The following is a 21,275-nucleotide window of genomic DNA, read 5'->3' on the forward strand; positions in this document are numbered from 1 at the left end:
AAGACATTAGTTGGTCAGGATTAGACCAATGACCAGCAGCTCTATTTTTGACCATGGACTTAAAGTGCTTTTCTTATGCTCATCCTGGAAAAGTTTCAAGGTTAGTCGGTCACAGAGATTCTGTTCAGAATGAAATAGAGAAAGTGAGTGGCTAAAGACTATTTTGAACTGGAATTGTTTCCTGGACATGCAGGTTTTCAACTACTTGAAATATGTACAATATGAACACGAAATCTCTGGACACATGATAACTTGTCTGGCCACAGACAAAAACAGCTGAGGCTGAAAGACAGTTTCCTGCTCGAGTGTGAACAAGGTCAGAGAGGTGTTTGTGGTAAATATGCCTTTTCATAGGTTGTTGAGTCCCAGAGTAGTGTTGTTGACAGTTCATTGGATTTTTTATCTGTTAGCGCCCCCTTCTGGTTGAAGGGTAACATAAAATAATATTATTTTATTAAATAAAAAATATATAAATAGCATTTAATTTAATGACATTTTATGTATGCATTTATGAAGGTTATTTAGATGTTACAAAGTAAAATATTATATATGAAATTAATATAAAATCGAATTAATACCAGCAGTTACAGTAAAATCATAATACTTACATGATCTCTTCCTGTTCTAAGGAGATTTTTATCCCAAAGGCCAGACTTTCCATTTGAAAATGTATCATTAGAATTTTATTATATATATATATATTTGCATAAAAACATGACATTTACTGCGTTTAAACCCATGAATAAACGATTCAATTTCATTGTGTGAAAATCAGTTTAATAAATTACGACTGACTATCAAATGTGACGTCGTTGCTCGAGCGACTAGCCTCGGTAGACTAAAGCTTTTTTGAAGATCCCAAAATGAAATGTGAAACAAGTGAGGGGTGATTAAGGTAGGCTATGTCACCTTTGAATATAATATTTGATTTTCCAGTTAAGATATTATTTTGTCAAGTTACACAAAAAGTGTGAAAATATTACCGAGCTGTGTTTGTTTAGGATAAATAAAATGCTAGTTATGAAATTAGCCACAGACAGACACATGAATATGCTGTATTTCCCCCCAAATGCTTAAAATGTTATCTACCATAGATATCAATATTATTTCCACCACAGAATGTTGTGATTTTGGCGGAAACGATGTTTACCATGGTAAATGTTACATGGTCTCCATTTGAGACCAGTGTGGTTTTAATAACGTAAAATTTTTTCAGGGCTGAGCCTTTCAAATTCTTTGCAAATCAAAATATTAATCCAACAAGCAACAAATTGTGCACCAGCACATGCAAAACTGGTAGTCAAAAGTTGAGTTTTTCTTTATCTTGTTTTTTATACTCTTCCCCACTTGAGGTCGTTGTTGCTCCAACTATAATTTTAACATTCGAGCACAACCACTGTTTTCAAAGTTTTGCATGCGTGGAGCATGTTACGTTATGTCATGGTAATAATTGCTTTTGATAAGTTAGGATAATATAGTGGTACGGCTTATTAAATAGTTTTTGGCCATTATTTAGACAATATGAAACCGTAGGTCCCCTGGTCAAATCTCTCCACCAGAGCAGAGCTGATCTGAGAGGTGGCGAGTGAGTGAGACAGGTGAACGAGGGAAGTGGATCTCTGGAGTTTGATAAATGCGAACAGACCCCAGAGCCACAGATGATGTGTAGAGCCGCCACGGCATTGATTTTGTCTGTCCTTGTTCAGAATTCGTAAATTGTTCAGTCTGGCCTTTGCTTTTCACATTAGCCCTAGCCTTGACTCAGATCTGAACCGAAGAAGCTTGTTTGTCTCAGATTGTCTCTCGGATGATGAAGAGATGTTCACTATATTTTTTTTTAAAGAAAGGTGATCTAATAACAACATATATGATTATGGTTTATCTCTCAGGACCCTGATTTTACTTCCCATTTAAAGGGATAGTTCACCCAAAAATGAAAATTCTGTCATTAATTACTCACCCTCATTCAGTTCCAAACCCATAAGACTTCTGTTCATGTTTGCAACACAAATGAAAATCTTGTTGATGAAATCTTTCTGTGCCTCCATTGAAAGCTTGAAATCTATATGAATTGTGCGGTTTAGTCCAAATTTTCTGAAGAGGCACGATCACTTTATATGATGAACAGATTGAATTTAGGCTTGACGTGAGAGAACCAATGGTTCATTCTCATGTGACACGGCACGTTTGAGCTTCCACAAGAACCAGTGAGGTTCATTCTTGTTTTACGCATCACATTTGAGCTTCAACAAGAACCAATGAGGTTTGAGCTTTTGTTTGTTCGCTGATCAATGTTTATATCTGAATAAAAGACTAAATTAAATCTGTTCACCATATAAAGTGATCAAGTCTCTTCAGAAAATTTAGACATAACCACAATTTATATAGATTAGTTTTACAACCACAACAGAACTTTTTGAACCGTAAAAGTGGTAGTTGCGTAGCTGTCAATGGAGTGGCAGAAAGCTCTCAGATTTCATGAAAAAGATGTTCATTTGTGTTCTGAAGATGAACGAAAGTCTTACGGGTTTGGAACGATTTGAGGGTGAGTAATAAATGACAGAATTAAAATTTTTGGATGAAGTATCCCTTTAAGGCCCGTTCACACCAAGAATGACAACTATACCACACCAGCGGATGATAATCTTCTGTTTATTATAAGCGCATATCAGTAATGTCGTTTGTCATTTCAAAGTCACCATGAAATCAAAATAGACAATTCCTGTTTTTTAACGAATATTGCAGTATTTATTATACTGTAAATTATTTATCCTCTTGCAGTGACATCTCTTCTCTGATGACGTGTTTACTGGTGTGAGGGGCGGGGCAACCTGTCACTCACATGAGAACGACCAATAGCAAAACACAACCATCCAACCAATTCCTGATAGACAAAATCAAGTACACTACATATTTTGATTTCTTATTTGAGAAGCCATTTCACCCGGATACACAGTGCGTCACAAATAGGAAGAAAAGACTATTGCAACTTCTGTATTATGCCTAATTTAAATGCCACTCGCTTAAAAGCAGGATGGATTCTGATTGGCTGTCAATGTTTTTATCTTTCATCAGTTGGAAAAAATCGTTCTGAAAGTAATTCCAACAATAATAGGTCCTCTGTGCCATAATCTTTATAATTGTGGTGTGGACTCTGCTATTCTTTTATATTTAGAATGTTTTTTTTAAACTACACCTTCATAGATATCATTATAGTTATCATCGTGGTGTGAATGAGCCTTTAGCGTTGTTTTTCGTTGTCAGATCAATGTCCCACTGTGATGTGTTTCCTGTCAGCTGTCAGGTAGCTACACCGATTTTGATGAATTTTTTAAAAAGATGACAAATGTTCTTTCCTGTTAAAGGTTTTCAGCACAGGGGTAATGTAAAACAGATGCATGATTCAATACGTAACATGATTTAACCCAGTCTGTATTTTTTACCAATGTTTACAGCGCTGTTCTTTTACCCCGTCACACATAATGCATGTCTCCGAGGTGCCTTGGCAGTGTTTAGTCTCTCTGATGAAGGATTACGCAGTCTAGCTGGATCCTGATGGAGCAGAAATGGTTTCAGGAGGAGACACAGACCGCAGTTTGATCTGCACCGGTGTCAAAAAGATTCATGGGCAGGAATGATTCGAGCTGTCGTTCGTGAGCCGGACTGCAGGAGAGAAAGAGAAAACATCAATCCATCACCAATATTTTTGAGGAACAACATCATCTATCACCTCAAGGGCATCACACAGAGTTATTTTCTGGCGGAGGGGAAGATTTAGAGTGTATTGAGGCTTCAGTCCTGATAACCCTCTGGGAGGTGAGTAAGGACATCACTCCCTCGGGCACCTCACATGCCTGTGCTGACCTTTGAAACCCTGTGTGCACGGAATCTGAACCCAGAGGTCGCGACCTCTCGCCCCTCCTTTCTGACCTGCTGAATGTTTGACGCCCTTTAGTCAAAAAGTGAAACAGTTTGCCCCTGCGCCGGGCGACCTCTCGCCCTCTCTCGTCCCACTAAGGTATGAGAGCATGTTGACCTCTGTGGCCTTTATTAGCTCGGCCTGTTATTAGTCTCGCAGCACATCAGGCAGAATATTGTTACCTTCATCACTGCTCTTATCTTGAATCTTAAGTTCTTCAAACACAGACTGACTTAAAATGTTGCAGTCAAAGTCAAGATTCGCTTTTATCAGCAGAGATAAATGAATCCCATGAAGATTCTCCTTGCAGTTAAACTGACCACTTGCTGAGGGTCACCAAACTCTATTTTTCTAAAGCTACTTTATAGGAGGTACACGGAATAATAACTTTGAACCTCTCTGCATATGGGTTGCTGACATAACATATATAAAGAAATCTTTTTTAACGTCAATATTTTAGGTTGAAAGTTTGTATACATTTATGCTATAATATATTTTGCACTTTATTCTTTAATGTCTTTAGTATGATCACCAAGACTGCAAAAATACAGTAAAAGCAGTAATATTGTGAAATATTAGTACAAATAATTGTCTTCTATGTTAATATATTTAAAAAAAAAAATGATTTCTATAATGGCAAAGCTGAATTTTCAGCATCATTACTCCAGTCTTCAGTCACATGATCCTTCAGAAATAATTCTGTGATTTGGTTTATATAATGTGATGATTTGGTGTTTAAGAAACTTTTATTATTATTATCAATGCTAAAAACAGTTGTGCTGCTTAATATTTTTGTGGAAACCGTGATAGTTTTTTTTCTTCAGGAATAGAAAAGAAATAGAAAGTTCAAAAGAACAGAATTTATTTGAAATATAAATATTTTGTAACATTGCAAATGTCTTTGCTGTCACTTTTGATCAATTTAACGCATCCTTGCTGAATAGAAGTATAAATGTCTTTAAAAATATCACTTAAGAAATATAATTTGACTCAAAACCTAAAAATAGATGATTTTCTACTGAATTATAATTATTTTTTATTTTATTTTAAGGAACTTGGATGTTATTCTTTGCTTGGCATCTGACTATAAAACCCCTTTTTTTTAAGTTCCAATGAAAAAAATGGCTTTTACTTCATTGTTTTTTTAGGCTTTGAGGCTGCCTATGCTAGTGTACACACATTTTTTTATTTTAGCAAATACACATTTTTAATTTCTCTTCTAGGAAAACAGATCAAAAATATCAATGACTGATTTTGCCTAATCGAATACTCTCAAGAATGAGAATGTACCTCCCCTTAATACTGCCTACTTTTGAGTTTTGACTAGCAATTATCAAATGTTAATGTTTATGGTATGGCAGTAACACGGCTCCTGATTCAATAGGAAATACGTGCCAAGCCATTTCATGTCACTCAGGACCCATTCCAGTTCTTCCTACTCTCAAATCAGAGATTATTTCAAACTGTCAATGAAGTGTGTTTTTCTAGGGTAGGTGTGTTACGCGAACACGTATCAATCACCTTTGTGTGAATAATTTTTTCACAGTAGTGCTAAAAGCCCATGGAGAGCTGACCCGTCTGCCTCTTTAGGGTCATCGTTGACTCGGGTACGTGTAGGCCTCGCGTGTGTGATTCTCAGAGAGTGCACTGTGTCTCGGGATGCCATCCGAGTGTGACGTTCATCAGACAGTTGCGGTCGCCATGGTGACTCTGCCACAGGGCGGGACACAAACGTCATTCTACACTCAAATGTCAGTCAACAGTGTCTGGCCTCGGGCCTGCATTCACCCCTCCAATCAACACAAAGACGGCCAGTTTATGATCAGCATTTCACACTCCATTTCATTTGGAGCTTGTTTTTGTTGTGTTTTATAGGTTTTATGGTGCATTAATAAGTGCAAGTGGTCGAGCTTGATGTTCTTTAGTGTGTTTGCGTGTCTGTGCATGTCCACAGGTTTCTCACTGCCCTTTCAGTGACCCGTGACCTCCAGTGACCCTGAGCCGTGAGCTGCCCTTTCATTCCCAGCGGGTTGGTGACAGTAAGGCTAATTCCAGAGGGTGCAAGCAGGCGCCGTAAAACTGTTCCCGTTTAATGATGACAAAGCACTTGCAATGCTTGTTCTCTTTTAATTGGTCTATTTTGGCCTGTTGTTTCCCTTTTTACAAGACCGTGTCTGTGTGAGGCCTCAGGCACCTCTGGGGGGGTGTATTTTAAAGACATAGCACAGGTTCATTTTAAGCAACATCATTATCAGAATAGGTAGATCATAGTGGAGATTTCACATTGTGTCATTCAACGACATTAGGCTTTTTCATTTATAAAATGTATATTATAACTTATGGTATACCATATCATTTATACATTTGAGAAAGGTCATGGGTGTTATATACCCCTTTAAAGCAATCAGAACCACTGAATATTGCTGTGAAACTAAGAAGTCTCAGCAAGGGAGCTATTGTGACAAAAAGTAATAAGGCGAACATTTCCCCAGATGCAGGAACATCTAAACAGAGGCCGGTTCCTGTGAAGCCTGGCAGAAATTAAGACTCATCAGTCAGAGGGGAGGTGAATATCCAAACCCTCAGCAAAAGACGGCTAGTTGTAACGCAGTCTTAATTCCCACCGCGTGCATTGTTGTGCTGGTACTTGTGATTTCTCTACGGTCGGCTGCAGTTGTCTCCATGTATACTTTAATGGGATTGAATGTTAAACCTGTTTTCTGGTCAACACAGACCCATTCTTTTTTAGAATCTGGAAAGCTAGCGGAAAAGGGTCTTAGCAGCGGCGATGTGGGAATTCTATGTTGATTCTCAAGTTATTCATTTTGCTTGTGTTTATTCCTCTATAGTGTGTACTGAGACGCTTGCAGGAAGCTCCTTACTCTCACCAAACGAGAACACACTGCTTACACTAGTTCAGTGTGAGAATTACGTTTTGGAAGCTTTTGATGCCTTCTTTTGTATCTTGAATGTTTGTTTTTTATGTTTTTGTTCCAGAGGAAAGAGAGTAGGCCTGACTTTCATACGCATTTTGTATTTCTTTTTTGTCTATGATGTCCAGATGGATGATGGTTTCCTTTAGGGATGGGTGGCCAATTAGACTAGTCATTCAATTAATAAGGTCAACTAGTTTTTATGGGTTACTACTATTATGATTTTTTATCAGCATGCTGTGTTTTTTATTGTGTTTGTCATTTAATAGTTAGTAAAACAGTTTAACTTTAAGAGCTCTTAAAATATATACATTTTCATTTTCATAGACCCATAGGAGTTCACATTTTTATGATTATAATATTTTTTATGATTTTAAAAAACATTGATATCATCCTATCATACCCCTACTACCGTTCAAATGTTTTGTGGTTGGTAAGGTTTTTTAATCTCTTCTATTTAATATATTTTAAAACGTAATTTTCCCGTAAAATCATTACTCCAGTCTTCAGTGACGCATCCTTTAGAAATCGTTCTAAAAATCTTTTTTCAGGATTCTTTGAATAGAAAGTTCACAAGAACAACATTAGTTTGAAATAGAAATCTTTATTATAAATGCCTTTACTCTCACTTTTGATAATGAATCCTTGCTGAATAAAAATATTAATAAATAAAAAAATTCCTTCCTTAAATTCAAATTGAATTACAACTGAATTGGATTTTAAATGCTGGTGTCCCACGACCAACAAGAATATTTGTTGAGGAACGTGATTTACTTGACAAAGTCCCAGTCACTGGAGGGACGACTGTAGGGAGTTAATGCAGGAGGTTGTGGCGCATCAGGAGACGTCTTATCCTTCCAACACCTCATAAAATTCTAGTTTTTACCTATACTTCCTAAACCTCCACTGGTTTTTCCACTTCAGTTGGTGCAAGCAGACGAAGCGAGAAGGATTGTAAAAGCATGTTCCGGTCTTAGTTAAGATGTCAATGGTGTGTGTGCTTTCTCAAGGTCAACACACCCTAATAAGAATTCACCAGGGACCACTGTTATTATCAGCAAGCAACAAAATGGCTGAGGTAAAAAAAAAGAAAAAAAAAAGTAATTATTCCCAGGCATGCGATAGATAAAGGCTCTCATTGCTTCTATCAAGGAAAGGATAGTTTTAGAATGTGTTGATTTCCCAAAATGCCTCTTTTTTTGTTACCTTCAAGAGTTAATTGTGCTCTACGCTGTTGGACATCTACCGCTAGTTAAAAATCATGACATACCCTTCAGACATAACAAGCTCCGCTATGAGTTTCTGGGCAACGTCCAAGTTAAATGCCCTCTGTGGAATCCTTGATAACTTGAAAATCAGCCGATCGGGCCTTGGACGTGCTGTAAAACTGCAGCCATCACTCTGTGTCTGATGTGGAGGTCAGTGCCAGCAAAGCCAAAAGGGCACATCAATTTTTACAGCCCTCCTGAGGATGGGCAAGTTTCGCTCTCTCTCTCTCTCTCTCTCTCTCTCACCTTTCCGTGTGGGGTGAGCGGATGTTCATTGTTTCTCAAGGCTGTTATTTGTATGATGTCTGATGAAGCATGAGAACCGGGCAGAAGGACTACTATCTGACCTGAACATGATGGCAATGGATGAATGGCAATGCAACTATTTACTTTATGGATGTCGTTATGTCTTTGGCCAGTAAATACACTATGTACATAAAGTGCAGAAGTCTGTTTCAATGTCAAACGTCACATTTTATATATATATATAAACTGAAGTGTGGACACCTTGTGTACTGTTAGTGAAGCTCCATTTGATTATCAGACATTATCAGACGCTATTGGTTGGTGTCCTACTTTCCAGCGTAGGAGTTTTGCGAACTCAGCCAGTGCCAGCCAATCCTTCAGCTTTCTTTTTGGCAGCACAAGGACAAAACGATGGCTTAGACAGCTTCAGGGGACAGCAGAGCCGGAGAGAGATAAGAGAACAAAAACAAACAGAGCTGAGGAAGAGGAAGGGGGGGGGGACGAGAGGACGACGATGAAGAAGAAGAAGGAGAGAAAGTTGTCAGGGATCAGGGTGACCCTGAGCCGCACAGAGTCATCTCCTGCCAAAATGTAGAGAAAGGAAACCAGGCCACCTTGTAATGTTTGCGCACGGCAGTCGGGCAGGATGTCAATTCTTGTGGCGAACACGGACGTGCTCATGTCTTGAAGGGGTGTCTTTGAAAAGGCTGATACTCAATCTAAATTTGCTTTAAACAGAGAATAAATATGTATTCTATCTGAAATTGTTGCTTGTGTTAGGCTTCAGATGGTTCCCCGAAAAGATGTCATGTCCGCCCTTGGTCACCATTCACTTTCATTGTATAGAAATTAAGCATTAAAGGGATAGTTCACCCAAAAATGAAAATTCTGTCATTGATTTCTCGTCCTCATGTTGTTCCAAACCCGTAAGGCTTTTGTTTATAGGCGGAACACAATCCTGAGAGCTTTGTCCCTCCATTGACGAAACTACCACTTTGACACTTCAAAAAAGATCATGATCGGAAAACTAACCATATGAATTGTGTGGTTTAGTCCAAATTTCGCTTTATATGATAAACAGATTGAGTTTAGGCTTTTAATCACATATAAACATTCATCAATTCACACATCAGTTGTGGTAAACTGAAGCTCAAACATGTTGGCCTGACATGCGAGAACCAATGAGGTTCATACTCGTGTTACGCAGCACATTTGAAATAACCACTGAAAGAACCAATTAAGTTCTTTTGATTGAGCTTCTGTTTATGTTCGCTGATCAATGTTTACATGTGAATAAAAGCCTAAATTAAATCTGTCCATCATATAAAGAGCTCAAGTCTCTTAAAAAAATTGGACTTAACCATAATTCATATAGATTAGTTTTACGATCTCTTTATGAGCTTTTTGAATTGTCAAATTGGTAGTTGCGTAGCTGTCAATGGAGGGACAGAAACCTCTCAGATTTCATCAAAAATATCTTCATTTGTGTTCCAAAGATGAACGAAAGTCTTCGAGGTTTGGCACGACTTCTGGGCGAGTTATTAATGATAAAATTATTTTGGGGGGTGAAGTAACCCTTTAACAATGTGTTCAACTTTTTGTGTGTGTTTGACGTGCTTAAAACATTCAGTGCATTTTTCTTCATAAAATCTTCATATGTAGTAGTTTTGCTTGTTTGTTAGACTAGTCACCCTGATGTTCTTTTGTTTGAGTGTCCCTATATTCCGCACAGGTGATGTTTCTGCCAGCTGACTGGTTACAATGGCATCGTTTTCTTAAAAGCCGAGTCCGCTGCCCTCTTCCCGACAGCGTGGATGACCTCTCGCATGGGTCTTTTGTTGGTACAGTGCCTAGAGAATACATACATTTGCATTTTACAATTGTTTAACAAATAATCACCCGTGGCAGGCTATTATCCCCCACTGTGACCCCAACACACACGAACACACACACAGCTGTGGTCTGGCACACAGGGGTTTGTTCTCACGTATGCTGGAGAGAAACCAGAGACACGAGATACATCTGTGAAACTAATTGAAACATTCATGCGATAGATAGATAGATAGATAGATAGATAGATAGATAGATAGATAGATAGATAGATAGATAGATAGATAGATAGATAGATAGATAGATAGATAGATAGATGCTGAGTCAAGGACAGAGTCTTTGCAATGGTTTATGTAAATTAATTGTTTGTCTCATTAAACTTGATTTTACTTCTCTGCTTTCAGAAGATAATTATCAGGTAAATTCAGAGGGCAGTTCAAATGAGACAAGACTTTATTTTCCATAAATCATTAGAGAAAATGTAAATGTTTCATAGTGACTCTAAAGAAACTAATGTGTGGTGGTTCTACTATAGGAAAGCTTTATTGTTCAGCGGTCGCTATGAAAATCTTGTTGATAGAATTTGTTCTCAGAAGAATTTTGATTTTTTTTTATTACAGTCTTATGTATTTTGGCAAATTTTAAGTTTGTGACATTGTTAAAGGGATAGTCATATTGAAACTCATTGTTTGGATCAACTTGAGGGTGAGTAATGATGACAGAATTACATTTTTTGGGTGAACTCTACTTTTAATGCATTATCCATGCAAATTCAAATATATTTTTTCTCAGAAGAAAAATCTGAAGTAGGAGACTGAGGAGATTCAATTTGGTCTCTATTTAATCTCATTGATGTCTAAGAGAAACAATTGTGATGTAATTGAATTGGTTGATATTTGATCAATTTAATATTGTCCATCTAGCATGTTATCTAAACTAAAGAATTTTGTATTTTGCTATGCATATTTTGTGTTATTGTCAGTTTCAACCATTGTTATTTAACTCTGAAAGAAAGAAAAAATTAATTTTATTTTATAATGATTTTATAAAATAATGATTTTAAAAAGCCAAACTGTACCCTGAGATCTTAATGACACAATGTCTACATACACACATCCCTGCGCATTCATTTTAAAACTCTGTACTTTTACTGTATGTCAACAAGTGTCTCATTTGCGACTATTTTTACTCCCTTAATAATTTTAGGAGAAACATCAGACAAAGTTGACACAGGGCAACCTCTGAACAATAAAATGTTCCTCCGGGTGGCCATAAAAGCATCAAGTTTGATCCCAAAGTGGAGATGAGGGGAGGTTCTGTGTATCCAGCATGGGCAGAGTTAATGTGAGTGTTAATCTGGGTCCGGCTTTCATTAGTTGGACAGTTTTATTGCATTTGTCTACTCAGCTTCCTGTGTAGTCCCTGCACAGCTGACATTGGGCGGAGACAATCTGAATGCTGTGTGTGTGTGTGTGCGTGTGTGTGTGTGTGTGTGTGTGTGTGTGTGTGTGTGTGTGTGTGTGTGTGTGTGTGTGTGTGTGTGTGTGTGTGTGTGTGTGTGTGTGTGTGTGTGTGTGTGTGTGTGTGTGTGTGTGTGTGTGTGTGTGTGTGTGTGGATACTGTTTTTGTGTTTACTGGGATTCCCTCAGGGCCACAACAGGGCACAGCTGTACAGAACATTGCCAGTGTTGCATGTTGATACATTAGAAGTGTGTGTGTGTAAGTTCACTCTGTTTGTGTTAAGACAGCTGATGCATGAAATGGAACTCAGGTAAGCGCGGGGCCCGCGGCTGTCTCATGTCTTCCACCAAGTGATTTTACTCTGGCGCATTGATTTTGTTCCTCACAGCCGGCAAAAAGAATCAGCTGACCGGCCGAGTCCTGACGTTTAACAGGTTAAACCCTTAGAAAGTGAACATGCAGTGAGTGTTACATTACATAGACCAGCAGAACCACAAACAAAGCAGCTACGCAACTTTTTGAATCAAATATAATTTAATTCTAAGTCCCTCCAAATATATATATATATTTTATATTTTATTATAGTCCATAATATTATTATGATATCATGTAATATAATAATAATATTCAATTAGGCAAATTGTGTTTTTTATTATTAATTTTTTTTTTCTTTTTTTTCTTTAGATAATTAAGTTAACATTTATATTATAATAATTTGTTACTTATTATAATATAGCTAGCCTACTAATGTTCAACTATTTTATTTTTTATATTTGATAATTGTTGAAAGTAAAAAAGAAGTGAGTTGAGCAGATGGTTTGTTTTAATTGTAAATTATGTCATTTTATCATTCTCTCATTTATTTAAACTCATGTTGTTCAACATGCAGTAGCCTACTTTTCATGTTCAATCAATTTTTTCAATAGTTGTCAGGTCAGGTGTGCCGTGGGAAATGATCAGATTCCCTTAAGTAAAAATAAATGCTACAAATAAGAATGGTAGGCCATATCGCGCTGTCGGGACGAAACCTTGTATCTCTACATTGTTTTGTCAAATGAATGCTATTGGTCATCCTTGCCGTCTGTATGTGGGTTTTTACAAATATTTAACCAATAAAAAGCATTTAAAAGAGGTTGTGACTAAACCATTGGCTCCTCTAACTGTCAGTCAAACCTCATTACTCCATCCCGCCTCCATACCACGCCCGCGCGCGCTGTTCGAAGATCTCTGCTTGTTTGCAATGCTAGGGTAAATAAACTGATATTTGTAAGTAGGCCTACAGCGTTTTCTTTACTCAAGAAACACTATGCCCATAAAGGCATTAGTCTTTGCTGTGTAACGTTAGTTGAAGAAAATATAGGCTAGCTACTGTTTGTGCATAGCGGTTCATATTTTGTATCATGAGATTTTGGTCGTGAGATTTCAAAAACAATACAACTGAGCTCCTATATTTCTACTATAAACTTTATCCTGTACTTTTATGGAAACGTAATGCGATGCACGTAACGTTGCTGCCTTAGATGCGGCTGTGCGTGTGCAGTGACAGATAAAATATATGGTTAAGAACCTTGTAGGCTAAAGGCTACTCAATTTAAGCTTTATTTTCATAAAATGTTAATATTATAATGACACGTGCAAGTGTAGTATTAGACTATAGCTTTATAAAGCCACAATACCAACTTTGACGACAGTGTTTAATTAAGGAGGTTTCCGCCCGACAGCGAAGATAGCATAGGCTAGGTCTGTTATTTTATAATTGCTAACAACAGTCATATACTGACCTATTGTGGTCCTAGTACCTACCTGACTTAAGCTCAAGTCTCACATTAAATGTGAGTAATACTTTTAATATAATATCTAGTTTTTATATGCCATTTGAAGCAATTGCATGTTTGTGCAAATTTTTTTTACTTAGGCCTATCTGTGCGTGGCAAAAAAAAAAAAAAAATTGAATTTTTTTACTTTCTCTCTCTTTTGGAACTCAACTGCATCCTAGAATCTCCATTAAAATCCATTGGCAAGAGCAGCATAAACATTTGTCACAATATCTCCATTTGTTTTCCTAAGAAGAAAGAACTGGTTTGGAACAATTTGAGGGTGAGTAAATGATGACCGCATATTCATTTTTGGGCAAACTATCCGTTTCACATTTTCTTCCGCTACAAAATGTTAGAGTTACATCCGCTGGTAAAATGAGGACACACACAAGCCCCATCCAGACCTCATAAGTGAGACCTGCAGCTTGTGTCAGCCAGCAGAGCATTCTGGGAACTCTGAATAATAAGTGTTTAGTCCTGATCAATGGGAGCCACCGTGCTGTTAGTGGCAAAATCAATACAGTTTTCTTTGCTATTACAATAGGCTGTCTTGTTGCAAATGAGCTCTGAAACAGAGTTGTCTGGGAGAGATGTCGAATCGGAGCAGCCTGCAGAAGTTCAGAGTAATAAAGAGGTCAATAGCTTCCATTACTGCTGCCGTCTGCACTGAGGGAACCTCTCAGGATGCAGCACAGTCATTACTTTCACTGTTCAGTGTGGAATAAAGGTTAAAAGAACAATAAGACCAACAAACATTAAAGTCAACAAGAATTGCACTCTGCAACCATTACTACTGTAATTTAACATTTACTGCTGTTCAAAAGTTTGGGCTCGGTAAGATTTATTATGAGAAGTCTCTTTAAGGCTGCATTTGATTTAAAAAAAAAAACGTTAAAAAAAACCCCGGTAAAATTGTGAAATATCAGTTTTTTGTAACATTATAAAGGTATTTGCTGTCACTTGACCATTTTAATGCATCTTTTCGAAATAAAAGTATTAATTTTATTAAGTATTCGTTCAAAAAATCTTACTGAGGGCAGGCTTTAACTTCCAAGTGTAAAAAGAATTATATTTAGAATTAAATTAATTAAGGGACTTGATTTTATCCATCAGGTTTTGATTGGCTAATGAAAATATGTCTTTGTGAAATATAATTGGCTATGACATTATTGGTTAATATTTTTTTCTGTTGGCAACAGAAAAGTTTCAGACTACATAAATAATAAACAAAAACGCTATCTCTTTAGAATAATGTGCACTAATGAATAATGTGTATTAAAACTAAGGACATGTAATAGCCTTTTAAGACAATATGACATCCAGAGTGAAAAGTCTATAAAAAGTAAATGATTGAAATGAGATTTTCTGTTCACATCTTCCCTCTAAATCAAATGAAACATCCGTGTGTCGTGAGCTCATGAATCAAACTGCAGTCAGAGAGTTCAGCTCACTGTGAGAGCCCGTTCTCCAGCGGAGTGACCTTTACCACACGCTCCTCAGTGAGACTGGATCATTTTCCCTTCAAGAGATCCATCAGGATTCTATCTATGAGTTTATGAGGCTGAGATGAGAACAGATGTGTCTGAGAAGTAGACAATACTAAGCAACACTATGAAGTGCATTTCTCTCTTTTTCTGTCTGAGAGGGTGTGATGAAATATAGCTTTTTGCGGCAGACATTAGCTCATGTATGTTGTAGGGTTCGGATAACATATGTGGTGCAAATAAAATTGATGGTAGCATAGGTTGTACGTTTCAAAAAGTGTCGTCACAATAATGTCAAATCCTGGTCAGTTCAAAGTCCATTCAGATCTTTTTCAACCCTTTTGTTTAGTCTCCGAGGAAGGCTTGGGGTTAATGGCACAAATGGTTCAATGCATGTGTGTGTGTGATCCCTATCATCTCACTGCCTGATAAATGTGACCTTTGCATGCAACCCTAACCCCCAGCATGCAGAGGACAGACATGATTTTTCATATTCAAGCACTGCAATGTTCTCCCATTATTAGTGTTTAATATAATGCAGTCAATAGTCTGTTGTCTGCGTTGTGTTTTCGGTCGTGAATGAAGAATCAGGGACAGCATGCGGCAGTTTCACAGATTTTATTCCTGATGTACAAACAAATGTAATCAGCCTCTTAAGTGAGAGTCGCCCTTGCTTTACCTCTCCACTGCATCACCAATGCAAAGAGCGCAATAAATCACATAGAACAAAAAAACACGTAACAGAAAAACATACCTGATGTACAAACAAATGTAATCAGCCTCTTAAGTGAGAGTCGCCCTTGCTTTACCTCTCCACTGCATCACCAATGCAAAGAGCGCAATAAATCACATAGAACAAAAAAACACACGTAACAGAAAAACATACCTGATGTACAAACAAATGTAATCAGCCTCTTAAGTGAGAGTCGCCCTTGCTTTACCTATAAAACACATGTGATGTACACTTATCACGTGCTCTCTTTTCCACATTTAGGCCCAGATGCAAAAATATAACTTAAACGGGATGAAATTACTAAAATAACCACACAGATAGGTAAAATAATATTATATACATAAATTAGAGTGAAAATATAGACATAAAAGCAACAATTAAAATAAAGATTAAGAAAGATTATCAGAAGCCCAAAATAACCTCACCTCTCCACTGCATCACCAATGCAAAGAGGAAGAGGAGGGGACAGAACAGGAAATTATATTGACTTATGACGTCACATTAATTAAAGGGGAAAGGCACTCATTCACTTAGGCAGTCATCAGGTGTATGTAAATGAACAATTTTGTGTGAATTATACTTAATGCATATATTTAACAGTACACTTTCTGTACCTGTTACACTCACCCCTCAGAATTTACACAAAATTCCCAGAGTATAACAAAAAAACACTGGTCACTAGAATTACATGTTCCACACAAAAAACAGTGAAGACACAGCATAAAAAGCTACCCAAACGAAAGGGATACAAATATGAAGAGAGTTGGCCAAACTTCGACACATTTTGTAGGCATTACCAAAGTGCCCATTACACTTTGAAAAATCTCAGACCAGGTACTTAAACAGAACCAATAAGCATTAGAAAATACAAGACTTAACTCCTAACATTATCAGAGACAGGAGGAAGAAGAAGAAAAATGAATATCTAAACATGAATAACAGGAGATACAGACTCCATACCAAGTAAGGCTTCGAGTTGAACCATTGACTCAATTAGCCTACGAACAGGCTTAATTACTCTACCAAGCCTTGTAGTGTAACAATCATCTGTATTTAAATCAGCTACAGGATCTTGCCTGAAGGGTTCACTGGCAGAAACAGGAGTTTGGGGAGAGTGGATAGCACCAGCCACAGTACTATCATCAGTCAATGACACAGCAACTTGTGCATTTGACTCCTCTTGATTGGACAACTGAGAATGCACCCATGAAGAAGTGCGGTCATCACCACAAGTAGCAACATTGGAGATGTTCGACACAGAGTCTGCATGTGAGAGTTCCTCAGCCTCATTCCACCCATCATCTGCGTTACCAACAGACACAATCTCGGCAACATATGAGGACTCACCACTGCGTGTTTGCTCGGTTAGACCACCACAGTGTGCTGCATCAGGTATCTGTGAAGGTACACTACAGGCAAGTGCTTCTGCAATCTCATGATCCGAACTAGCCATTTCTGGTTCAAGCAGAGGGAGGAAGTTCACTTGAAGAAGAAGATTTCGATGAACTATTCTCTCATTACCAGTCCTGTCACGGATCTTATAGACATGGATGGAAGGCTTTGAGGCAACAACAGTGTACATGACTGGCTCCCATTTGTCAGCAAGTTTTCGTTTTCCTCTACAACCCTTGTTAGCCACAAGCACTTGATCACCGACGGCTAGAGGTAGGCCTTTGGCTCTTTTGTTGTACTGGCTGGACTGGTGTTTTTGTTCCACAACAGCATTCTTTTGTGCTAACGCCATGGCAGATTGGAGGTCGCTGGCAAGAGATTTTACATAGTTGTCATAGTCACAGATTGTCTTATCCTGCAGGACACTGCGGAACATAAGGTCAACTGGCAACCTTGGTACCCTACCGAACATTAGGTAAAAAGGGGCGAAACCTGTTGTTTCGTGTGCTGTGCAGTTGTACACAAATGTCATTGTCTGTATCAACTGTGGCCACTTCTGCTTAGGCCTAGGTGGAAGAGACCTCAGCATATTTCCTAATGTCCTGTTGAAACGTTCGGTACCACCATTCCCCATTGGGTGGTAAGGGGTGGTTCTTGACTTGTCAACTCCAGACAGTTCAAGGAGCTCGGCAATCAACTCGCTCTCAAAGGTAGCCCCCTGGTCAGAATGGATGCGTTGGGGAAATCCATAGACACAGAAAAAGCTGTCCCAGAGTTTCTTAGCCACTCTTTTCGCTGTCTGGTCCTGACACGGAAATGCATGCGCCAGCTTCGTGAAGTGATCCGTGATCACTAAAACATCCACAGATTTGTTATTTCGATCTTCAGCAGACCAGAAGTCGATGCAAACGAGCTCCAGTGGGGCTGCGGTTTTAATACTCTCCAAAGTGGCTCTCGCTGCAGGCTCTGGAGTTTTGCTGAGGACACACCTGGGACATTTCTTCACGTAATCCCGCACATCACGTTCCATGTCAAGCCAGAAAAACCTCTGACGGGTCAAAGACAGAGTGCGAGGCTGCCCTTGATGACCAGCCAGGTCGTGAACACCTGAAAGTGCCTCAGATTTCAAGGAGTCAGGTAGAATGAGTTGGAACTTTTTGTGCTTGGTGAGCGGGTCTTTAATAGCTCTGTACAGGATTCCATTTAGCAAAGAAAGTTTGTCCCACTGCTTCAGAATCCTCAGCACGCACTGGTTATCATTGGCACGTTCACGTCTCGATGGTCTGCGCTTCCTGCTGACATAATAAGACACCCTAGCAATGACAGGGTCTTTGTGCTGATGATTTTGTAAGTCTGTCAGTGAAAGAGAATGAAACACTTCCTCGCCTCCAGTGATTAAAGAGTTCAGATGTTCAGCAAATGATATTGCTCTACATTCAGTTCCTGCTTCCCATTCATCACAGGAGGACAAAATGGAAGACACGTCATCAGCAGACATTGATGTATCCAGCCCAGCATCACGTGATCCTGTTCCTAGTGTTTGCGGCTGGCAGGTAAGACGAAACACCTCTTGCACATTTCCATCCTCTACACTGTGTACTTGTCGCAACAATTCAGAATAAGGCTCGGACAAAAGCCGCTGACTCACTGGCCTGACAAATGGATTTCTACTGAGCGCATCCGCCACCACGTTGAGTTTTCCAGGAACATATTTGATCTCAAAAGAGTATGGAGCAAGTTTCGAGACCCAGCGCTGCTCACATGCATCCAACTTCGGCTTGGTCATAATGTATGTCAGCGGATTATTATCCGTCCACACAGTAAACTCATGGCCCTTAAGCCAGTGACTGAACTTGTCACATACCGCCCACTTCAGAGCTAAGAATTCCAGTCTGTGTGCAGGATATTTTGTTTGGCTGCGGCTCAAAGCCTTGCTAGCAAACGCTATTGGTCTTGCCTTGTCCTCACCAGCAGGGATCTGAGAGAGTACTGCACCTATGCCACCCAATGAGGCGTCAGTACAGAGAAGAAAAGGACGCTCAAAATCAGGATGAGCCAGCACCACACTGTCAACAAGGGCCCTTTTTAGCTCTTCGAACGCCACATCACAGTCAGGGGTCCAGTCCTGGGATGTCAACTCTCGGAAAGTGCCTGCTTTCTTGTGACTACCAGCAGCTTTCACTGAGCGTTTCTGGCCAGCAGTTAAGTTGAATAAGGGTCTGGCAATTCGTGAGCAACTTGGAATGAAGGATTGGTAGTACAGGACCATACCAAGAAACGATCTGATCTTTTTTTGTGATGGTGTGGTTCGGTTTTCCTTCATTAAGTCCTCCTTCTGAAAAGCAGAGATGACTTTAACTTTCTCCTCATCAACTGAAACACCAGTACCATCTATCACATGCCCCAGGAACTTTACGGATTTTCTCAGGAAGTGACACTTTTTAGGTGCTAGCTTCAGGTTGCTAGTTCTCAATCGAGAAAACACAATCTCTAAACGCTTCAATGCCTCCTCTTCAGAAGGTGCAAAGACCAACAAGTCATCAAGGTAGCAGAGAAGACTGGAAAAGTTAAGGTCTCCAAAAATGCTGAGCATCATGCGCATGAAAGACGCGGGGCTATTGCAAAGACCTTGAGGAAGACGATTATACTCATACAAGCCCATAGGTGTTGTGAAGGCAGTGTATCGTCGGTCAGACACATGGAGTGGAATGTTGTAAAATCCTGAAGTTAAGTCCATGGTGCTGAAAAGGGCATTACCACCCAAGGCTGCGAGACAGTCAGCTTGATGGGGCAGAGGGTGGGCGTCCTTGAAGGTTTTAGCATTGAGCCAACGAAAATCAGTGCATACCCTCAGATTACCATCTTTTTTCCAGACCATCACTAAGGGTGATGCATATTCACTGACAGACTTGCTGATTATGCCTTTCTCCTCCATCTCTGACAACACTTCTCTCAATTTTTGATAGTGGGCAGGTGGGATGCGGCGATAGGGCAGACGGAATGGGCGCTCATCATAAAGGTGGATCCTGTGCACAAAATCCTTTGTCTCTCCACAATCCAGCTTGTCCTTGGAGAAAACATCATGATAGGACACAAGAAGATCCACCAATTTTCTCTTCCAGACCTCAGAAACCTCACATCCAGCAATGTCAACATCCTTCAGACCATAGTCTCCCAGTAAACGTGCAAGATCAGAGGATGAGTCAGTTATGAGGGGCTCTGATTCAGGAACATCACAATGGGTTCTGCTCAGACCCTGCATGACAGTGAAATCCTCCACGGCTAGACAAGAAGAAACGTCGGCCAGTTTAGTGTTACGGCGAAGCGTCACTGATGTTGGATTAGGGTTAAGAATCTTCATTGGCACCCATCGATTGCCCCACATCGGTGTTACTACTCGTCCGACAAGAATGTTTTTAGGAGCTGAACGTGCAGTGGTTGGCTCAACAATTACAGTACTTCCTGGGGAAACAGGCACATTAGCTGGCAATTTGCCCCAAACAAGATACTCACATTTGGGAAGCAGAGTGATTGCCTGACAGAGTTTCACTGTCCCAAGTTTATCAGGCTGTTGAGGCCCAGACCATCGGGAGATGCAGCATAGAAGCTCAAGGAATTGCTCACACTCAGGATTACTGTTATTGCAGGAAACAAGCTCCCAGTACTTGTCATGCGATTTCATCTTCTGCACAACACATTTGATCACATTACTTCCAATTATGAACTCATCTCTTTGTCCAGGCACCACAAGAGTAGGAACGATAAACTTAAATCCATAGACTTCAATCTCCAAGTCGTATGAACACTTCGGCTGAATCGTAAGGCCACCACAGCCAACTAGGACTACATTACTTGCAATCACTTGAGGATGTGGAAGAAGACCATCAGCTCGCAGCTTGGACTCACCCTCTTCACTAAGCGTGCAGGCCATACTGCCAGAATCCAGTAACCCCTTTAATGTGCAATGGTCGCAGACTGTCACAGGAGCATAAAACAACTCACTTGCCCCATCAACTCTCTGAGACCCCACATATAACACTGTTTTGTCTTCTGACAATAGTTTGCAGCTGTTAACAAAAACATTTTGCACATCATCTGTGAGGGAGGTTTTAATTAAATTGCCCATGCTACCCCTCTCATCGCATGGGCTCTTCAGTTTAACTGAGCAGTATCTGAGGGAGCCACAGGGCAT

At 39.3% G+C, this 21,275-nt stretch overlaps 1 protein-coding gene across 6 annotated transcripts in view; it reads left to right on the plus strand.

Annotated features, from left to right (window-relative positions):
- The first annotated feature begins 12,806 nt into the window (after window positions 1-12,806).
- The window catches only part of nrip1b (nuclear receptor interacting protein 1b), a 60,079-nt gene continuing 51,610 nt past the window's right edge, over window positions 12,807-21,275 (plus strand). For 4 of the 6 annotated variants that reach the window (XR_013796066.1, XR_013796067.1, XM_079598965.1 and 1 more), the window contains exons 1-2: window positions 12,853-12,923; window positions 13,654-13,754. The gene's annotated coding sequence lies outside the window, so the exon portion shown is untranslated. Of the gene's footprint in view, window positions 12,924-13,653; window positions 13,755-21,275 lie in introns of all 6 variants that reach the window. The other 2 variants (XM_079598967.1, XR_013796065.1) reach the window with 2 other exon arrangements.

This window comes from Phoxinus phoxinus, assembly GCF_949152265.1.
Source record: "Phoxinus phoxinus genome assembly, chromosome: 23".
Taxonomy (NCBI): domain Eukaryota; kingdom Metazoa; phylum Chordata; class Actinopteri; order Cypriniformes; family Leuciscidae; genus Phoxinus; species Phoxinus phoxinus.